The 7,062-nt window shown below is 38.7% G+C and overlaps 1 pseudogene across 1 annotated transcript; it reads left to right on the top strand.

Annotated features, from left to right (window-relative positions):
- The first annotated feature begins 273 nt into the window (after positions 1–273).
- LOC309972032 (ubiquitin-conjugating enzyme E2 E1-like) lies at positions 274–892 on the top strand (annotated as a pseudogene). Its single transcript has one exon. The product of its transcript is annotated as a ubiquitin-conjugating enzyme E2 E1-like (transcript).
- The last annotated feature ends 6,170 nt before the right edge of the window (positions 893–7,062 follow it).

Here is a 7,062-nt window from a genome sequence, read left to right as displayed (position 1 = left end):
CCTCGCCCCCTGGGCCCAGCGTCGCGGGTCCGGAGGGGGCCGGGCTTCCCGGGGTCCCCCGAGCGCTGCTCGCGCCCCTCTCCCTGGAGGTGGTCCAGGGAGTGGGGAGCCCGCGTGGGAGGGGCGGGGGGGGGGGAGGAGCGGGGTGTGCCCCCATGTGTGGCTGGGGGAAGCCACTGCCTGTTTAGTAGTTGCTGTTGCTGCACTTCCACTTCTCTCCCAGCGAGAGAGAGACTCGAGTGGCCAGGCTCAGCCGCAGCGAAGCAGCCAGACATGAAGAGAGGGGCTGTTTGCTGGGTGGGGGTGGGGGGTCACTCTGCGGATGAAAATTTGAGGGCCAGAACCAGCTCCTCCCCATTTTCGTCCTCCAACCAGCAAACCGAGAAACAAACACCCCCAAGAAGAAGGAGAGTAAAGTCAGCCTGAGCCAAAACTCCAAACCCCTCTCCACGAGCGCCAAGAGGATTCAGAAGCAGCTGGCAGACATCACTTTAGACCTTCCACCCAACTGCAGTGCTGGTCCCAAAGGCGATAACAACTAGGAATGGAGATCAACCATCCTACGGCCTCCAGGGTCCGTGTATGAGGGTGGTGTATTCTTCCTTGATATCACTTTTACCCCAGAATATCCCTTCAAGCCTCCAAAGGTTGAATTTCAGACAAGAATCTATCACTTGTAGTATTAAGTCAAGGAGTTATTTGCTTGGACATATTGAAAGATAACTGGAGTCCAGCACTAACCATATCTAAAGTCCTTCTTTCTATCTGCTCACTTCTTACAGACTGTAATCCTGCCGACCCCTTGGTGGGAAGTATTGCCACTCAGTATATGACCAACAGAGCAGAACACGACAGAATGGCCCGACAGTGGACCAAGGGGTACGCTACATAAAATGGATTTTCACAATTCTTTACATTATTTGTCTGTTACAGAGAGAGCTGCTTATGATTTTGATGGGGTAGGGGAGGGTGGGAGTTGATAAAGAGTAGGGTATTTATATAACAGATATTATTCAGTCTTATTTCCTAAGATTTTGTTGTAACTTAAGGTATCTTGCTACAATAGACAGAATTGGCAATAGCAACGTTTAAAACTGTCATTAGTTCTGCAATATTAGCTGAAATGCAATACAGAGAAGAATAGACATTTGGGTTCAGTTGCTTGTAGTCTGTAACTTGAAACAGCTTAATTTGTGCAGGTTACACACATGGCCATTTATGTCAAGTCCTTGCAAGACTATATACAGTTTTTTGTTTAAAAAAATTGGAATTTGTTTTCCCTTCTTGGAAGGGAACATTGATATTTAACAGCTTTTAGAGACTGTCATCTCATATATATAAAATGGACACATGGCTATATGACACCGTATAGGAAATGAGTAGTTATGTATTTTATTTTATATGCCAATCTACTTTCTTATGAAAAGATAGAGGTTTGCATCAGAACTTGTGAAAACCTGTAGTAAAATACCTTAAGCTGTTAACTGTAAGGCATGGAATAGGAGTTGGTTCAGTGGATTGGTTCTATGTTGAGGACTACTGAAGTCTGCATTTGTTACTGTGCTAATAAACAATATTAAAACAAAACAAAACAAGAAAAACCCAGATTGAGAGATAGTCTACAAAGTAGCTGGCTGGAACTCTTCAAAATTGTCAAGATCGTGAACTGTTCCAGATTAAAAGAGGCTAAAGACACATGACAACTAATGCAAGGGTGATTTTGCATTGGATATTGAATCAGAAAGTGGGCATTTGTAAAACAATTGGTAAAATCTGAATAAGGTCTATAGGTTAGACAACAGTATCGTATCCGTATGAACTTACTGATTTTGATCAGAGTACTGTGGTTAAGTAAAATAAAATACCCTGTTTTGAGGACGTACATCCTGATGTTGGCAACTTACTCTCAAATGTCTCAGGAAAAAAGAATAAATAGGTAGATAGATAAGTAGATAGATAGAATGATAGTAAGAATGATAGAATGAAAAAGTAAGTGTGATAAATTGTTAACATTTGGGGAATATAGGTAAAACATATGTGGGAATATTTTGTACTATTTTTGCAAAATTTCATTTAAAATCTGAAATTATTTCAAAATAAAAATATTGTTAAGCCTCTTTTTTTTTAAAAAATAGATCTTTATTGGAGTATAATTGCTTCACGATACTGTGTTAGTTTCTGTTGCACAAGAAAGAGAATCAGCCATATGCATACACGTCCCCATATCCCCTCCCTCCTGAGCCTCCCTCCCACCCTCCCTATCCCACCCCTCTAGGTCATAACAAAGCACCAAGCTGATCTCCCTGTGCTATGCCGCTGCTTCCCACCAGTCAACTATGTTACATTCGGTAGTGTATATATGTCAATGCTACTCTCACTTTGCCCCAGCTTCACCGTCCCACCCCATGTCCTCAAGTCCATTTTCTATGTCTAACTCTTTATTCCTGCCCTGCAACTAGGTTCATCAGTACCATTGTTTTTTTTAAGATTTCATGTATATGCATTAGCGTATGGTATTTGTTTTCTCTTTCTGACTTACTTCACTCTGTATGACAGACTCTACGTCCATCCGCCTCACTACAAATAACTCAATTTCATTTCTTTTTATGGCTGAGTAATATTCCATTGTATATATGTGCCACATCTTTTTTGTCGTTGTTGTTGTTGTTTGCAGTACGCGGGCCTTGCACTGTTGTGGCCTCTCCCGTTGCGGAGCACAGGCTCCGGACGCACAGGCTCAGCGGCCATGGCTCGTGGGCCTAGCCGCTCCGCAGCATGTGGGATCTTCCCAGACCAGGGCACGAACCCGTGTCCCCTGCATCGGCAGGCGGACTCTCAACCACTGTGCCACCAGGGAAGCCCACCACATCTTCTTTATCCATTCATCTGTCGATGGACATTTTGGTTGGTTCCATGTCCTGGCTATTGTAAACAGTGCTGCAATGAACATTGTGGTACATGTCTCTTTTTGAATTATGGTTTTCTCAGGGTATGCGCCCAGTAGTGGGATTGCTGGGTCATATGGTAGTTCTATTTTTAGTTTTTTAAGCAACCTCCATACTGTTTTCCACAGTGGTTGTATCAATTTACATTCCCACCAACAGTGCAGGAGGGTTCCCTTTTCACCACACCCTTTCCAGCATTTATTGTTTCTAGATTTTTGGATAATGGCCATTCTGACCAGCGTGAGGTGTTACGTCATTGTAGTTTTGATTTGCATTTCTCTAATATTCAGTGATGTTGAGCATCTTGTCATGTGCATCTTGGCCATCTGTATGCCTTCCTTGGTGAAATATCTATTTAGGTCTTCCACCCATTTTTTAACTGGATTGTTTGTTTTTCTGATATTGAGATCCATGAGCTGCTTGTATATTTTGGAAATTAATCTTTTGTCCATTGTTTCATTTGCAAATATTTTCTCCCATTTTGAGAGTTGTCTTTTTATCTTGTTTATAGTTTCCTTTGCTGTGCAAAACCTTTTAAGTTTAATTAAGTCCCATTTGTTTATTTTTTTTTTTATTTCTGTTTCTCTAGGAGGTGGGTCAAAAAAGATCTTGCTGTAGTTTATGTCATAGAGTGTTTTTCCTATGTTTTCTTCTAAGACTTTTACAGTGTCTGGTCTTACATTTAGGTCTTTAATCCATTCTGAGTTTATTTTTGTGTATGGTGTTAGGGAGTGTTCTAATTTTATTCTTTTACATGTAGCTGTCCAGTTTTCCCAACAACACTTATTGAAGAGGCTGTCTTTTCTCCATTTTATGTTCTTGCCTCCTTTGTCGTAAATTAGGTGCCCATATGTGCATGGGTTTATCTCTGGGCACTCTATACTGTACCATTGATCTATATTTCTGTTTTTGTGCCAGTACCATACTGTCTTGATTACTGTAGCTTTGTGGTATAGTTTGAAGTTGGGGAGCCTGATTCCTCCAACTCCATTTTTCTTTCTCAAGATTGCTTTGGCTATTCAGGGTCTTTTGTGTTTCCATACGAGTTGTAAAATTTTTTGTTCTAATTCTGTGAAGAATGCCATTGGTACTTTGATAGGGATTGTATTGAATCTGTAGATTGCTTTGGGTAGTATAGTCATTTTCACAATATTGATTCTTCCAATCCAAGAACATGGTATATTTCTCCATCTGTTTATGTCATCTTCGGTGTCTTTCATCAGTGTTTTATAGTTTTCTGAGTACAAGTCTCTGGCTTCCTTAGGCAGGTTTATTCCTAGGTATTTTATTCCTTTTGTTGCAATGGTAAATGGGAGTGTTTTCTTAATTTCTCTTTCTGATTTTTCGTTGTTGGTGTATCTGAATGCCAGAGATTTCTGTGCATTAATTTTGTGTCCTGCAACCTTACCAAATTCATTGATTAGTTCTAGTAGTTTTCTGGTGGCATCTTTAGGAATTTCTGTGTATACTATCATGTCATTGGCAAACAGTGACAGTTTTACTTCTTCTTTTCCAATTTGTATTCCTTTTATTTCTGTGGCTAGGACTTCCAAAACTACGTTGAATAAGAGTGGCAGGAGTGGATATCCTTGTCTTGTTCCTGATCTTAGTGGATCTGCTTTCAGTTTTTCACCATTGAGAATGATGCTTGTTGTCCGCGTCTTCCCACACTGCCATCTTGACTCCGTCCCAGCCTGACTCTTATAAAACCAAGGAGGATGGTCCAAACTTTTGTTTGCCTTGTGCTTTTCTATTTATCAAAGAACCTTAGGTAGTGACAAGCTGGGTTGATCACTTGTATTCTAGTTAACATCAGAGTATAAGCCTAGGAGATTCTGAGCCATGTGGAAAGAACATAGTTCTCCGTATTTTGATCCATTTTTCCTAAGAAGAGTACATTAGTGTGCTTTAATATATGGATACAACTACTAATTGGCATCCCGATCCTGCAGATTCTGGAACATTTTATTATCTTGTTATCCACTTACATGTTTGGGTAGATTTGAATGTCTGAATTGTCAATAGTTTTGCCAAGACTTCATTGGAAAATCTGGTCTTGCAAGTTTATTTTCACAAGGCATCTCTCCAAGCATGGCTTCTTGAACCCCAGAAGAAAAGATCTGATCAAATTTGTTTACTAACAAAAGCTTATAGTATTGAATGGCAGCCTCTGGGAATCTAAGGAAATATTTAGTTTCATTTCTTACTGAGGAGCAACCATTACAGTCATTTTACACCCTTTAGAAGTGATGATTTACTATTAAATGTATTCTGATCTTCAGTATCCCTGGTCTTGACTCTGACTGCATGTGTGTGCCCACTGTATTTACACACACACAGACACACCAGTGAGGTTATGGCAATGAGGAAGTTAAAGATCCTATAATTTAAAATGATCATTCTGATGTCTTCAGATGCTAGATTTGTTGAAACCTGTCTGATTGTCATTTGCCTTAGAAAATCAGGTACTGTACACTGGTAGGAAAAGAGACATCCCAAACCAAAAAACCCTCATATATTTGTCACAGCTCCACAGCATATAAAATCCATTTGAAGCTACCCCATCCTTATAGAGGTTAGATCTTTGTATAAATAATCTGTCTATTCAAAACATGTCTTAAAATAAATGCCAGTGAAAGGTTTTGGGCTCATCTCTCAGGTGCAATGCTGAGCACTGTTTAATGTACTTTTTCTCAGTTGTTGCTATTTCTAGAGAACTTAAAAGATGTAAATTTCTATTGATGATGAATGATTGGACTCTATAGCCCACTGGGGATCCCTTGGATGAGAGCCAATTATGTTTCCAAGCTAAAGTATGATCAGCTAGTTACCAGCAACTTTAAGTTTCCAGAAAATGGTTTGACTCCCAAATTGTTTAAAATCTATTTGTAATAGTAGATCACATAGAAATAAAAGAAGTTTAGCTCTAAACAGCACAAAAGAATTTAAACCCATGCAAAATCCCACCATGTTAATCATGATCTATTTTAATTTTTTTTTTTTTTTTTGGTGTGGATTCCACTCTGGTCTGTACACATGCATTTACGTTTTATTTTAAAATAGAAGACATATGATTTGCATTATGCTCTTTGACTTACAATGGTATTAAAAACCTTTCCAATGTTTCCACAGTGTTAATAATTACTTGCTATATATGCATAATAGCTTATTATAACATTTCACCCCAGAAGTTTTTCAACTATTTTATTAATTTTAGAATTTGAAAAATTTCCTCCAATTTAAGAGATAATAACTGCTCCTCCCAAAAGCATCTACATACTTTTCCCTTCTACTGAACTATTTTCTGAGGACAAATTCCCAGGAATAAATAGCTATATCTAAGAATATACATGGATACATTAGATAGATATAGATGTGTATGTGTGTGTGTGCACGCACACGTGTGTATACTCTTACCATTTATTATTTCCAAAATGTCTTTACCAGTTTACAGTGGTGTACACACACTGTATAAATGGATATATACCATTTTTACTATCAGCTTTCCAAATTTGCTATTAGACCCAATTTTTGCCAAACCTAATTATGGAGGGCAATGTAGGGCTGCGGGGAGTAGTTGGGTTTTGAAGTTAGACGGTTGCAGGATCTGGTCCTGGTTCCTAGGGATTCCATGATATTAAGTCAAGTCGTTTAACCTCTATAAGTTTAGTTTCCTTTTCTAAAACATGGTTAATGGTATTTACTTCATAGAGTTTTTGTGGATATCAAATGAAATAGTTTATAAGGTACATAAACAGGAACTGGTTGAATAAATATTTGTTGAATAAGGAAAAAAATGAATACATGTTCATTCTTTCAATATCTACTTTCTCTACTACTCTTACAGGGATAGTTTTCTCAGTATAAATAAAAAGCAAGATCAAGTTTATCTTTAAATGGTAAATCCTTCCCTCAGTAACATTAAAGACTGATTAGTATTTTGAGCATTCCTCCAAAAACCTGTATCAGTTCTTTTCTCAAAAAACTATCTTTTATAAGGGAAATATCAGTTAGGAGGTATTTTAGCAGAAAATTCAAACTGGTTTACACAATTAGAAAATTTATCTCACGTAACAGATTCCACATGAGTGGTGGAATCCACAGTTGGTTGGGTCAC

Source organism: Leucopleurus acutus (assembly GCF_964270905.1).
Source record: "Leucopleurus acutus genome assembly, chromosome: 15".
NCBI lineage: Eukaryota > Metazoa > Chordata > Mammalia > Artiodactyla > Delphinidae > Leucopleurus > Leucopleurus acutus.
This window is presented reverse-complemented; position numbering and strand designations above follow the sequence as displayed.